The following is a 14,972-nucleotide window of genomic DNA, read 5'->3' as shown; positions in this document are numbered from 1 at the left end:
TTCAGTGAGATCATTCAGGAAATATTTCCAGTTGAAGGTCTTTACTTGGGGACTTCTTTATTTATTTTGTCCTGTGCTTGGCATCAGTTACAGGTGCTTTTCCTATTTTGGATGGAAAGGTTATTAAGAAGTATTTCTAAAGTATTTCTATTGACCTTTCCTTTAAAAAAAATAAAATAAAGAATAAAATAAAATCAAATAAAAGATTGCCAAAAATGCTTTTGATGGAACATCCTCCCCTGGCCCCCAGTCTGACAGGATTCCCTGACCTGCATAATGCTGTCCAGATTGAAGCATGAGAAATATTTCGAAAATGAACTATGCTGAAGTCTGGGAGTTATTAGCTGCCAAGAAATCCCAAAAGCTTTTAAACCTTGTTTGCAGCTGCAGTGTAGGAAACCTAGGTGCTATTCTTAGAGGAATTCAACAGGAACCGTAAATTCAAGGCAACTTGCAGCTAGAATACAAAGGTAAAGAATTAAAACAGACTACAGAAAAGAACAGCCCAAGCCATAATGGTGCCAACGTGACTGATTTAAAAAGGAAGTTTAAGAAATTTCAGTCTCCCTAACAGGGACGTAAAATCCAGAGTGAGGTAAATGAAATCCTGCGTCTTCTGCAGATCTGGGCTGTAAGAGTCTGAAGAGCCTCCAGCATTCCCAAATAGGAGATTTGTGTTGTGACAGCTCAGACACATACAACAAGTCCATAAACAACTATCAAGGAACCAAACACTTCTTCAGGCCCAGTGCAGCATGAGAAAATTCAGGTCCCATTGAGCTGCCCTATGTTCAGTCCCTTCAATGGAAGCATCTCAAGTGAACTTGTCACTTGTCACCTTCTTTTCCAAGGACTCCATAAAGACAAGTGAGACTCTCAAGGCAGGAGAATACTTTTGCACACCTGGATGTACTACTTTAAGGAAAATTGCTTTCAGGAGCTAATTAAAATGCATGATTTCCCCCCTCTAGCTCTATAGATTAATCTATTTCATTTTCAAAATCTCTTTTTTTTCACATCACTTCAAGTATTCAGAAGAGATTACATTATTACAATCACAACTTGGCCTCGGTCCCAGAGTACAGAGATGAAGAGAGAAAAGGCTTTTGTTGAGCACACACACACACACACACACACATGCATGCAACGCACCAAGCAATGAGCATAAGCAGTGCCTTAGATGACATGGAAGTGCGTTAATCAGCTCATAGAGAGAGGGGGATCTCAGCTCTTGGGGCAAAAGGCATGTAAGGGAAAGACTGACAGCAGAATACAAAGTCAGCACAAGAGGTGATGCAGTGGCACAGCTGCCCAGGGAGCTGGTGGAGTCATCGTCCCTGGAGGTGCTCAAGAAACATGGGGATGTGGCACTGAGGGACGCAGTCAATGGGCATGGTGGGGGTGGGCTGGGGTTGGACTGAGTGATCTTACAGGTCTTTTCTAACCCTCATGATTCTGTGTTTTTATGAAGAAGAACAGGGAATCTGATGGAAGACTACGAGGAAATTTCACATATATATTTATATAGATATACCTTTATGTAGCATCTACAGTGTATTATATAAGTAATAATCAAGTGTATACCATATATGTGTATGTAAGCACATAAGTATATACACCACAAAATGCAAAGGGCTCGATCTGTCAGAAGCAGTGGGATGGAAGGAGCAGTCTTCATGGGGTGCAATGAGCTGGGTGGTGATATTGCATCCAGGTGAAAAGCAAGCCTTCTCATCCAGCCAGTGCTTTCAGCTAACCTGCAGCCAAAAGAGGTTGAACAGCCACTAATAAATCAGCACAAAGGAGTTCTGCTGCAATGAGGGAGACACAAGGGGGAGGGGGAGAGAGAAGAAAAGAAAAAAATGAAGAGACAAATGATATCCTATGTTAAGATGCTTTATTAGAGTGCAACTACTCAAACTTGCCCTGGAAGGAACTAATCCCTTGAGGTATAGGGACCAGATTTTCTGTCAGTTATGCCAAAGTACTTTCTTCAAAATTAATGCAAGCACCGTGGATCTCACGCAGTTAAACGAGAGCAGAACGCCTGTCCCTACAGGATGCCTCCTCCCAGCACCAGCCCCCTCAGCTGCAGATGTTTGGGGAGGGGATGGGAGGGGAGGAGGCTGAGGCTGTGCCTCCACATCTATTAATATCCCATCTGTACTCCCAGATTTCATGGCAGGCCGAATTTGATCTGGATCGAGCACAAACACATTTTTGTTGAATTAACCCGAGCACGTGATGCGATGTGCTCCAGTTGTAAGCTGGTGGCCCACATTATGTTAGCCTGAAGAGGACAGACAGGACTGGACTCGGCATAGGGACTGCCTGGATAAAGTTACGTCTCCAAAATGATTGAATGCCTTGGATCCAGCCTGTGAGTTGGTGCCTGCACCACAGGGACCATCTGCTGCCAGGCACCTTATATCCAGATGCAACACCCCATGGAACAGAGGCCACAAAAGCAGGCTCCAAATCCTAAATCCAAGTGCACGTGACAGTGTCACCATTCTCAAAATGTCAGTGCTGAGAAGCAAACAAGCTGAGGTTAGAGCTTCTTTTTTTGCTGAATCAGGGGCTGGCACAGGTGGAGGTATAGACCTCCTTGTGCCATGGCACACTCACGAGCCTACAGCAAGGGGCAGCAGCTCCAAGCAGCAGAATTATCTAAATCTCATTTGTATATTCCATCGGAAGGATTTGGGGTTTTAAATTATATATTTAGTGAAAACACAAATAATTCATGAGTGTTTTCAAATACATGAATAATTCAAGTCGGAACTGAAATAGCTAAATCATCGGGGCCATCATCTTCACAGAAGCATATAGGATAGGTTATTTCAAGTACATTTCACTGCAGACTGGCACGTGCACATATTCACTAATAAGCAGCTGTATCTGTGCCTTTCAGCCTCCACAAAACCCATTGAGTTGCAATATCCCATAGTTGGGACGCCAGCCCTACGGCTGAGACGCATCTGAGCCCTAATTGAGTTATGGGTTTAAGAGTAGGGACAGAACCAGTTTGAAATCCCATTTTATGGCTCCCCAAACCACATCTGAACCATGTGGTACGTGTGTGGCATTTAAGAACAAATTATCTGAACACCATACAAATGTTCGCTAATAGCTGACTCCGAACTCTAGCAACCAGCATTCTTGCATGCATATTTGTGGCTGACATTGTGTAGACTCTGAGGCATGTGTATTTGTTAATTTGGAGTCTGTGTATTTTGTGGGCAGTGAGGGTGTAACACTGAAACCATAACTTCATTGTGAAAAAGGCTGCACTTTATATATATCTATATATATATTACAAAAACCTGGAATGAGCTGGACAGTCAGATACATGAGGAGGAATTCTCAGAACAAGAAAAGTTCACATTTTTAAGTAACTTTTAACGACAGTTTCCATTATCTTGACATCGATTTTTATTTTCTCTCTCTCTTTTTTTCCTTTTTAATTATTTCTCTCATTTTGTTGTCAGAGTTAACTTTTAATTTCAACTTGTATTTCTCCTCCTGGGAAAACAGAGTTAAGATCAAGTTTCAGAAGGACTCTAATGTTGCATTAAGAGGAAACTAAGGAGTTGCATTATGGAATTGGCTCAAATAGTAATATCTGATGGAGCTTCACATCTCAGCTGCATCTCTGGTTCGGAAAAACGTTGTGTTCAGAACCGCCACCAATAGAAAAATGCCACATGGCAAATGGCCAACACTGAGTGTGCTGGAGTCATGTCTTCCCCCACCCTCTGATCTGGGGAAATATAATGGCTCATTCATTCTCTCCTTTTTTTTTTTTTTTTTCCAGTTTTGCAGGAATTCTCCCATTGTAACAAGCCTTTGACCTAACCTCCATTTCTTCTGATGCTGCCTGACATCTTCCCATCATATGTTAACAGTGTGTGTCTTCAGTGAAAGGCAAACCAGCTCTGATGCTCTGGACCAAAAGAAAAGCAGTGTGGAGGAAGAAAGAAAGAGAAACCTCGACCTCACTGGTCCTTCCCAGCAATCTGTTGCTCCAGCAACTGAAAATCAAACAGTGATGTCAAGAAGACGCAGCCAGCCACGTTAAAACCAATGTCCAGTTGCTGGAGCAACTCGTTGTTAAAGTAAGCGATGCAACTGTTTGTTTCTTGGCAGTTTGAAAAAATAAATAAATAAAGGGAGTAAATTAGGGCAGAGGACATGTCCCTACGTAGGGGGTCCCGATCTGGGGGCAGTTTGGGGTCTGTGCTGCAGCACCAAGTCGAAGGGCTGGGGCAGGAGGTGGCTGCTGCCTTGTAGCTGAGCAGAGCAGCCTCCTGGGAGCAAATTGCTCTGCTCTTCCTTTCACCAGAGGAAATGCCAGAGAAGCAAGCCCTGCTGCCAGATGCCACATGGACACCAAATGTTCCCCGGCAGCGAGGGGAGGGCTGCCCAGCTCGCTTTCATCCCTCCTGCCCTCTGCCCCCCCAGCTGTCGCTGCCCAGCAGCCCCATCTGTCCTGCATTGGGCAGCTTCCAGGCTTCAAACGAGGAGGACAGGTGCTGAGGCCACCCCTGAGCAAAGCCCTCATGCAGCCCCCACTCCCCTCCAGGTCTCTCCCTTGCCTGGGACCTTCACTTTGTGGCTTGCAGAGGGCTGAAACCCAAAAGCAAAAAGGCACCATTTTGAGATTTCATTCTGAAATATTCCCCCGACGCTCTGCCTCTGCTCCAACAAGGTGGGAGGTGAGGGACAACCTCCATCCATGCTTCCTGCTTGGAGTGACCTGGGCCACACTCCTGTCCTAAGGTGATACTTACCCCACGTGCCTACACGGAGCCATGTGATTAACTCTTCCGCTGATTCACTCTTATCCATTTATCTAATAGAAGCCATTTCATACTCCATTAGGCCCTTGCCCTCACTGAGTAATCCCCAGTTGTATCATGCCTTGGAATTAGTCCGTAAGGTCCTCAGGGCAGGGATCATGTCTTGGAAGGTGCCTCTCAGACTTTAGGCCATTGCTAAATTAATAAGAACGTAATAAAAGTATTAGAGAGCACTACCGAGGGAGGTATTGTTATGCCCCAGAGGCAACATATCTGGTTAACAACCCTGAAAAGAAATGCCAACAACATTAGCCTCTGCCCCTAACATCCCTCTGCCTAATGTAAAATTAAATAGCTACAAATTACCTATCTATTTTTCTATCTGCCTAGGCAATTAGCCCATGCTCATTACTGGACGTATGGGGATATATCCAAGCACTCATCCAAGACAGGAGACACAGCACAAAACGTGGCACGAGTGGGTTCTCCCAGGTCTTTGGCTCCATTATAAAGCATAGCATCAAACCCACAATACATTGGGCCATCAGCGGACATCAGGAAAAACATGCCTCCTCCCAGGGAAGGGGGGAACTTTGCAAAACATGGCAAGAAAAGCATCCAAGCAGCAAGCGAAGAGTCGACGGTGGCAAACAGGCTGTGACAGCACTAGCAGCATGCACGGAGGATGAGGACAAGCAGCCAAGGATGTGTTTATTCATATGGGAAAGGCAAACTCCAAATGATACGCAAATATGGCTCAGTGCATTTATTTGCAATTAAAGCGCATGCATACATCTCCATGAAGATGAGGTGCACCCTACTGATTGGCGAGCCTGTTGTCAGCGGTGTCTTGTCAAGAAGAAATCCACAGAATTGCAGCGAGGGAGCACTGGAGCATCAAGACAAATATTCCATAAGAAAATGCAGCAGGAGGCTGCCAGGCCAGCAGCAGGAAACAGGACCCCCTGGATGCTCCAGCAGGGATGCAGGATGCTCGGGCATGGCAGCCCCACACCATCGCTCCATTAAGCAAAGAATTCTGTCTGAAAAGCACTTTAATCCAGTGAAGTTCAAGCCCTCCGTTTTACAGTTTGACGGTAATGCTATATTTTTATTCAGTGCGGGATCAGAGGTCTGATGAAACCTCATGTTGCCAACATAAAAGTGGAAGGAGCTTTAGCTAATCCTAATGAAAACCAAGTCCACTTCTTTCTCCCCACACCCCTCCTGAAAAGAAATAAAATGAAAACCCCACATTTGACTCTCCTGGAAGGGAAAATTCCCTGCTGTCCTCAGATGGTTAAAACATGCAGCTTTAGCAGGCTGCAGAAGGAATAGCAATTACATACCCCTTCGCCTCTTGCCAGCTTGGGTTTTTTATGTTTTCTTTATTTTGTTTTTTGGTGCTTTGTTTTGTTTCTTTTGGGGGGGAGTTGTTCCACGTCTTTCAACTGTCCTGATTTCCAGTGGTAGTTTTGAGGTGAGGATCTCACCATTCATGGGAAAAGGTGGGCTGGGGGGCAAGAGGGAGAGAGAAGCGAGCTCACAGCCCACATATGCGTCATTAAGGAGAGAGAAGGAAAGTGCAGGTCTGCAGCAGTTAGCCTGTCATTAGCCTGGTCAATATTAAAGGAGCAGGTGTTGTTCTCAGTTAATTTGTCTGGGAGGAGACCAGAGCAAATCCCAGCAGCCCTACAGAGAATAAAAGCTTTGCATGCTGACACAAAAGCCCTCCCTGCCACAGCATCACTCTTGCTGCACCTTCCCTTCCCTCCTCCTAATTGCAGGGCTAACATCCTCTGACAGGTGCCTCAGATGGCCCCCATCACCATCCCCAGCCCTAATCATTATCATTTCCATAGCACCCATCACTGCAAAGCCCACAATGCTCCTGATTATTCCAACAGAACCCTATCTGCTGAGGAACTGCAAAATATGCCTTCCAATGGGAGCTGGGCCATTTCTACCCTGAACTAGCAGTTGGCAACCCTGCCCAGGGCAGGCAGGTTGAAACTAGATGATCTTTAAGGTCCCCCTCCAACCTAAGCCATTCTGATTTTATGATATTGCTGCAACATCTGACACAAGGAACAGTGCCAATGGGATTCCAAATATTCCTCTTTTGAGGAAACCCAGGAGCCACATCAAAGCTTGTCTGATGTATTCTTTGAGTGGTGGTGGCAGAGGGAGGGGGCCTGCCATGCCATGAATATGTGCATTATTGGTATTGCCTTGAGCTATGCTACAAGCTGTGTGTCAGTTAAGACTTGAGTCGGACGAGCAGCAAGCCAAGGCAAGAAAAGGTGGGAAGCAAGGTTATTTATGAAGTTTTTAAAATAGGTAGATTGTCCACAAATGAGGCGGAAGAGAAACAAACAGATTAAGTCTTCCACTGTGGATGAGAGGAGGTCCAGGTGAAACGATCATAGAATGGCTTTGGGTTGGAACTGGATAGTCTTTGAGATCCCTTCCAACACCCCTGCCACAGGGGCAGTTGCCCACCACTAAAATGGACAGGTTGCCCAGGGCCTCATTCAGCCAAACAAGCACGGTCCTAGCATTTTTCTCTCCCAAAGCTAAGCCAAGAAACCAGCATTTTCCCGAGATCCAGGGATTCTTCACAGATTACCATTTTCAGCTGAGCATTTATATAGAGTGAAAAAACACAGAGCAAACATCTCCAGCAGTTCTACTGTTAGTAGAGGGAAAGTCAGCACCTCCCAGAGCTGATTTTCCCAATGGCACAAAGAAGTGCTAAGGCTTCTCTATTGCTCGTACCACAGCAAGATGGATTCATAGGGAGAGTGGGAGCAGGCTCTTGTCCTCGCCATCAATAACAGCTGAAGTCTCTAACATGAGATACCCACCCACAAGAATTATTCAGACCAAAATCGTTGCTAGGAATGGCAGCTGCTAGGAAGAAGAGGATTACAAGCAAGCAGCAATAGGGAATCCTGTTCAAAAAAAGTGCCCAGAGATTTTGTTGCACAGTGAAGTCAAAACAAAAGGCAATGCTTTAAGATGCAGTGAGAGGAAAAGAGCACCGCAGAGGAGAGGGAGGAGCTGTGGGGATGGATGAGAGCAGCTGGAGAGGAATTCCAAGGGGACGCATAGACAGGCAGTCACAAAGTCTGTTAATTATTTAAAAAATAAACTAACACAGAGGAGAGCGTCCCGCGGAGGAGGGGGAGGCAGAACCTCGGAGGGACCATCAATTATACGCAAACCAGCATAGAGACACTGCAAATAATGGTTCTGTGGGCACCCCTGGGGCTCAGGTGATGTCACCAGAAGCTGGTCTGTCCCACACTGGTACCTTTGTGTCCCTTCCTAACCCTTTCTTTGTTGTGCTTGTATCTGCTGTTCAAATCCACAAGAGGAAACCAAGTGCTTATGTTTGCTGTCTTGTGGTTCTGGCTGGTGTTGCTAGTTGAGTTACATCTGTGTTTTTACCTGGCACCTCCAGTGCATGCTGCGACCTGGTCAGCTTGGGAGCTTCTCTGCTTCCTTTTGGAGTGGTGACCACATGAAATGGTTGGGCGTTAGGTGGAAGCCAACTGCATTCAGGTTACTGCTTCTAAACCAAGGGAAGCAAAAAATACGAATTTTAAGTGGCAATTTCTTCCCAGTTTTAATATTTTCTTCCATCTTGAGGGTTTAATTGATATCCCAATATCTTCAGTTCAGCACTAGTCCAGAAAACCTGCATCTCAGTAGGGGAAAACCCACAGAAATGTCAGAAGTGTTATTTTGCATGCCATATCCACTTTTGTTGCTTTTTGTTACGATGAGAATATTTAACCAGTCACCAGGAGCACTAATAAGCCTTACACATGCCAACACAAAAGCACCAAGCAAGAGTCATTTTGGCGTACAAATGGGTGAGACTGGAATTAAAACTGCCAACCTGAAAGCACGAAGACCCAAAGCCCAGCACAAAGCCTACCTACATCCAGGCTTTCCTCTCAAGCATGGCTGCCCCAATCCCTCCCACTTCTCCACTCTCAATTTGCATGTGAACTAATCTTCTCTAAGAGCTGAGCTCCTCCTTAAGACGCTGAAACGTGGCGCTTGCAAGCAAGAGGGATCATATGTGTTTGATAGAAACCACCCATAGAACTGAGACCACAGTTTTTATGATAAATCAGCAAATGAGCAAACATGAAAAACTGTATCTGCCATAACGATTTATTTAAAATAAACAAATCCAGCTGTGGTAAAATAACGAGTTCTCTGCAAACACACACACACACCAATTCTTGCTATTTCATTACAAACATATTAAATCTAGTCCCTCAACCCCAGCTCTTGATGATAATTAAATACACACAAATGAGCTGCAGTGAATTTGCTCATGATAATTTATATAGCAGAAAATAATTATTCTGGCAATTAGGTATGGTACAACATGCTTTGTCTTTACGTGCACTGCAAATTTCTTCTGATGCTTTTGCGTCACCCTTTAAGAGTTTAATTAATTGAGGCCCCTCTTTGTATTAATAGCTTGATGCAGTGGGTTCATGGTGGCTTGGCCTCCCATCACTGGAGCTCGGCTTCATTTACAAGTTTGGGATAACTTTCAATGCTGTTGCTACGGCTGGTGCTGCAAACCTCTCACTGCCTTTAATGAGACAGCTCCTTGTTGGGAGTAAAGAGTTTTCCATTTGTCTTCTGTTGCCTGTTTGTCCTATCACACATGGGGATGATGCATCTCTGACCAAAAAGACAGGCACACCTGCATCCATTTAGGTGAGATTCCTCATCCTAGGATCAGCTTTATAGTCCCCAGCCATCAGCAAGAGCGAAGGGAAAGATCAAACCAAAGAGAAGCATCAAAGGCAGAGAAGCTACTGAGCAGATTTGCAGGGCTGAGTTTTATACAGCCAGAAAGCCCAGCCTTTTCTTCTCTAAATGCATTTCACTTTGAGCATTGGTTATAAAAGCCTGAGAGAAAGCCTTCTTTCCCTCTGGAGGCTGCTTCCCAAGCTACAGCTGGCCCCACTTGCAACCCTCCTCACATTCAGCCCCAGCCCGTGCCAAAGGGCCCTGGGGTGCTGCCAGCACCCTGATCTCTTCAGGGTAGTTCTGTGACAGTGCTTAAAGATGGGAGAGAAACAATGATTATTCAAATGAAGAGTTTCAATACGTTTTTTGAGAACTGATTGCTCGCAAATCCACAAGTTATGATAAAGGAACTGATGAAGCAAAGCCTTTCCAGCAGGGCAGCAGCTCTTCAGGGAGCACAGGGAAACAAAGACGAAACAAACAGCAAAAATTACATTTGAGAGGTGATCACCAAGAGGATCATCAATATTGAGAGGATTGAGAGGATCATCACCAAGAGGAGCTTCCGCCTGCTTTCCCTTCCCAGTCCCACCTTGTCACAGCCTTGGGGCCACTGCTGCAGTCCCACTGCCCATCCACTTTCCTCTGCCACTGGCTTCTCCTCCAACCTTGGGCAAGGTGTTCAGCAACTTTCTGCCCACTGCTGCCTTCTTCAAAGGACCAGACCAAAAAAATTGGTTGGAGACTGGAAATACTGGATATCCATATCAGCCACCAGCTGACTCCATAAGTCTTATGTGCTGTGGCTGACTGCTTACCCACAGGTGAAGCCACAGCTTTGACAACATCCAGAGTCAGACCCACGTCCTTTTGGGGAGCCATGGGTGTCATCCACCCTTCTATGGGTCACAAGGGGGGGTCACAGCATTGCGACCTGACCCCACTCACATGGCTAGGTGGAATCCCCAAACCACAACCTTCACCTCCACAGTCCGACATGACCCACAGGAGGGGTGGGACATGACCACCCAATACTCCCCCATACCCAGACCCTCTGCTGGGGCATGAAAAGGAAAGGGAAAAATGCAACAATAGATGAGAATAAAAAGACTTCCAGTCCAAAGCACGGCGAGGAAGAATGCACCCCTCTTTCTCAGGGTTAGTCCTTTCTTTCTCTCTCTTTTTGGCCTGGCTTACAGCTGCCTGCAGCTCCCTTTGCTGGTTGCCTAGCACAGCCAGCATTCATGGCAAGCTGGGGTACACCATGGATAGCAGGCTGCGATTTCCTACCCAGATGTCCTTTATTTCGGTCAGTGTCACTGCTCAAAGAGCAACAATAGCACTTTATTTCTGTGGCACTCATCTTTAGCTAATCTAGTGGCAGCACTGCCTTACTTTCAGCTATGCTGTGCCACAGACGAAGATGGCAGAGAATAATTCAAAACAAATCACAGAAGCTAAACTTGTTAATCCTTCCATTCTGTGGGGCAAAGGGTTATTTTACAAAGTACAAATGCTTGGGCTGCACAGTTCTGCTCAAGTGCCCTGTAACAGTCAAGAACAGCTGAAGCAATTAGCAATGCCCCATCTCCTCCAAAAGGCATAAACTCCGAGAAAGGAATCAATAGGAAAACTACAATACAGAGTCCTTTGCTCAATACACATTTTAGGGATAAAGCTCTTAAAAGGCAGAGGATAAGATGCTGGATAGGACTTAAGAAGAGGCTGAACCCTGCCCTTGTGTATCTGGCCGTGCAGTAGAGCCTCAGGTTCCCACCTAAAATTCAAGACGGTGCTATTTGCTTCTTTCATGAGGTCATTTAGAGCCCATTGACAGAAGTAAATAAGAACTGTATCTCTGAATTAGTTATACCATCCTATTACTTACAAGGAAAACATCGCTGGCTGCACCAGAACAGAGAAAGAAAAATGCTTCAGTAAAATCCTAACCACAAGCACCACATGTACAGCGTTACTTACTGGGGATGAGCCATCTCCTCCCAGTTTGTTTTTGTCAAGGATGTGTGTTGTGCTCGTTTCTTCAGGTAGGAGGTTCAACTTGAGACTATCCCAGTCCCACATCTCCAAAAACCACACGTACAAACAGGAGAAGTGAAATGTTCTCAGGCACTTGCTGGCTGTGTGATAGACGGACGGACAGAGAGTCAGTTGAACATCTCAAACACAATGAGCACAGTTTTCTAAAATATCACCAAATAATGAAACCTACCAAAAGCTTTCAGATTTAGAAGGCTTCTTTTCTTTTCCACAAGTTTGTATTTCACCTGAGAAGATGCTCATGATTTGTTTATGACCTCAGTCAGATTAGGGACAAAGACCAAGACTCAGAAATATATCCTGATCACAAAAATGATTAATTTTTTTACACTCATGGGCCCTACTTGTTACTTCTACTGAAGTAAATAGGAGTTCTGCCATTGCCTTCAATAGGGTGGAGCAGAGCCAGGGACTTTTGTCTGTTAATTCCTTGCGGATTATTTTCTGCTTCTAAGCACCACTGTAAAAATAAACTTAAGATTTTTAAAAAACCACACACACACACAACAAGAAACAACTAGAGTTAAAGTATGTATAAATACTCAGAGAAATAACATCCCTACAGTATTTTTTTGAATGGCTCATTATTTACTCATTAAATCAGTAAATGACAAGTCCATTTCTCAGGCTCAGCACATGCATCAGGGCGAGATGAGATCAAATGATTCCTGATCCCAGGTATGTCATTTGCTTCTGAATATTCACCAAGCCTCAATGTAATGAATGGGCTCTGAGCAGAGACCTGGCTAAACATGGGCTGGATGAAGGCATCAGCACTGGGAGAAGAGCATCTCTCCCTGGTACCTCTCTACTGCTCTTCAGTTGACCAAGCCTAAATTCATAACAAAGGGAGAAAGAGCAGAGGGCATCCAGCAACATCGGGAAGGCAAAAATGGGAGAAAGATGGAAGAAAGCAGGAAAATTACCCCAACCTCTATTTCTTTAAGTTTGCTTCTGCTATCTCAACTAGTAGAGTGACAAAAAAAAAAAAAAGACAACAACAACACAAAGATAGAGTTTGAGCGTTTTCGTACCAAGCTGTCACCTACTTTCAGGCACAACTCCTTTGGAGGTAAATATTTTTCTTGCAGAAAGCACATGAAATGTCAGACACTTGCTAACTTTCAACTGCTGAGAGGGTCGAAAACTTCAGCCTGGGACTAAAGCACAGGCAGTGCTCCTGGCTGAACCACCATCCTGCTGTACAATTCTCATGTCAACTGCTTGGGAAAAGCGGGGCTAAGACAAAGGGGAGCTGAAAGCCCGCGGCTTGAATCCCAGCTATAAAAGAAACAAAAGTAGGAGAAACAAAACTCTAAGAGCTCCTTTGGCACCCAAGGAGGAAGCATAAAAAATGCAGCCAGTTTCTCTCTCTGCCTTTTTTTCTTCCCTATCTCCTTCTAAAAAAAAAAAAAAAAAAAAAAAAAAAAGGAAGGAAAAAGGGAAAAAAGAATAAAAAAGACAGCTCTTAGAAACAATCTCTTTCTGTGTAAGCTGTTGCCAGAGCCCGAGAGAATGAGTGTGTTTCTGTGCCAGCCCATTCACATGGCCAGGTGAAAAGAAACTCATTCCTTTACAGCCACACAACATCTGCTGAGAAAGTGGGATGGGAAACACCAAAAAGAGAGAAGAGAAGAGCCGAGGCCTCCAGGTTAGAAGGGCAGCCCGTTCCCACCAGGGAACCCCTCTTTCACTCACAGACAACTGCTGCATTTGACATTTCAATGGGAACTGAGGCAGAGCGGGAGGGAGGGATGCGGAGGGGGTGGGAGAGAGCACATAAAGGGAATAAGGCGAGAAAAGCGAGGGGACAAGTCCACACCTCTTTCATTTCTGCTTGCACATTTTCCCCCATAATGTGACAGTCAGGAGAAAGAGGAGAATTCCTTTTAAAGATCAGGCAGAGGGTTGGCACCATTAAAGCCTTGGTCGGGATGAATCGATTTTATGGGGCTTACAGAACAAAATTCTTTATTTTTTGTCTTCCCAGCCCCCTCCCTCACCCTCCCTTCTTTTTTTCTTTTTTTTTTGTTTGTGTTTTGAATGAGAAGGAAAAAAAGGATTTACATAAAATAAACAAAAAAGAATGAATAGCAGCCAGCCCTGCCACGGGCACCAACAGTGGGTGCTTTTAGAAGGGTTACACGAATATTGTGTCAGCGCTCAGCACCGTGCTCCACACAAACACATTCATCCCGGGCAAGAATTCTGCAGTCCTGGGCGCTTCATATAAGCTCCTGAATGGAAGTTGCACTTTTTTGTTTTAAAACTGCTTTACAAAAATAAAAGAAAAAAAGAGACAAAAAGAAAAACAAAAAAAAAAAAAAACTTTCATCCAAACACAGAGTAGTTTGTAAAGGCTTCAAAGCAGCCCTGGGCCATAAACGGGTATTATCTCCATTCTACAGAACAGGAAACTGAGGCCCAGAGGGAATAAGTCAAGCAGCGTCCAGAAATGAATCACTGGCAGAGCCCGGACTACAACTGGCTCCCTGGAGCATCGTGCTCATCTGCAGTGAATGCTGAAATGGCCTTGACTAAATGAGAGTCTCTCTGCTGGGTTTTATGCCAAGCCCAAACACGAAAACCAAAAATAATGCAAACAAGGCCAAAAGGGAAATAGTGCATCCGTATGTGTCACCGCTACCGATACACAGTCATTGAGGTCTGCACACGGGGAAGGGTGGAGGAGCATTCCAGCATTTGATGGGGAGGGCTCCTCAGAAGGAGGAAATGAAAATTGGGTTCAGCTTCCTCAAATCAAAGTGGGAAATGAGATTTTACAACTGCAGCCACTTCGGGTTTGCTTCTTTCCCCACAATGATTCCCATGAATTCCCCTTGGGGTCAGACAGGGAGGCAAATACACCAGGAGATCATGGGATGAGCTCTGCTGCTCAGCACTCAATGTGCACCAAGCAATGGTCAGAGGTGCCTTGCTATCTGCCTGGGACCAGGGTCACACGTAGGGGAGAAGCTCCAAAAAGCCACAAAGCCCTGAATGTCTGAGCTATAAATTCAGAAGTGAGAATTAAGAGGTTAAAATACTTTGTGTTCAACTGGAATCAGTCTAAGGAGAGTTCAGCATCACTCACCATTTTGTGAGACAAAAATTGTCAATCTTCGATCCTTCCTGACAGCTGTGCGTGAACACAGCTTGCTTTCTGTCCCCATTCCCCTCTACATATGTACACACAAACTGGGAGATCCCCATTAAGGGTCCAGTTTGCACTGGGACAGACCTAAGGGTGATCATAGGAGGCACTGTACCAAGCACCACATTGAGCAAGTGCAAACTTCTGCCTCCACTCCTACCAAACCTAACTGC

The 14,972-nt window shown here is 45.1% G+C and overlaps 1 long non-coding RNA gene across 1 annotated transcript in view; it reads right to left on the bottom strand.

The window, feature by feature from the left end:
- The window catches only part of LOC136047269 (uncharacterized), a 133,725-nt gene extending 122,046 nt beyond the window's left edge, over positions 1-11,679 (bottom strand). The window contains exons 1-2 of the long non-coding RNA XR_010622073.1: positions 11,568-11,679; positions 8,256-8,379 (exon numbers count right to left, since the gene is read on the bottom strand). This is a non-coding gene — a long non-coding RNA (uncharacterized LOC136047269). The remainder of the gene's footprint in view (positions 1-8,255; positions 8,380-11,567) is intronic.
- Between the last annotated feature and the right edge of the window lie 3,293 nt (positions 11,680-14,972).

The sequence above is a fragment of the Cyrtonyx montezumae genome, unplaced genomic scaffold, assembly GCF_038088225.1.
Source record: "Cyrtonyx montezumae isolate F1298 unplaced genomic scaffold, pur_monq_1.0 scaffold_17, whole genome shotgun sequence".
In the NCBI taxonomy this organism is placed as follows: domain Eukaryota; kingdom Metazoa; phylum Chordata; class Aves; order Galliformes; family Odontophoridae; genus Cyrtonyx; species Cyrtonyx montezumae.
This window is presented reverse-complemented; position numbering and strand designations above follow the sequence as displayed.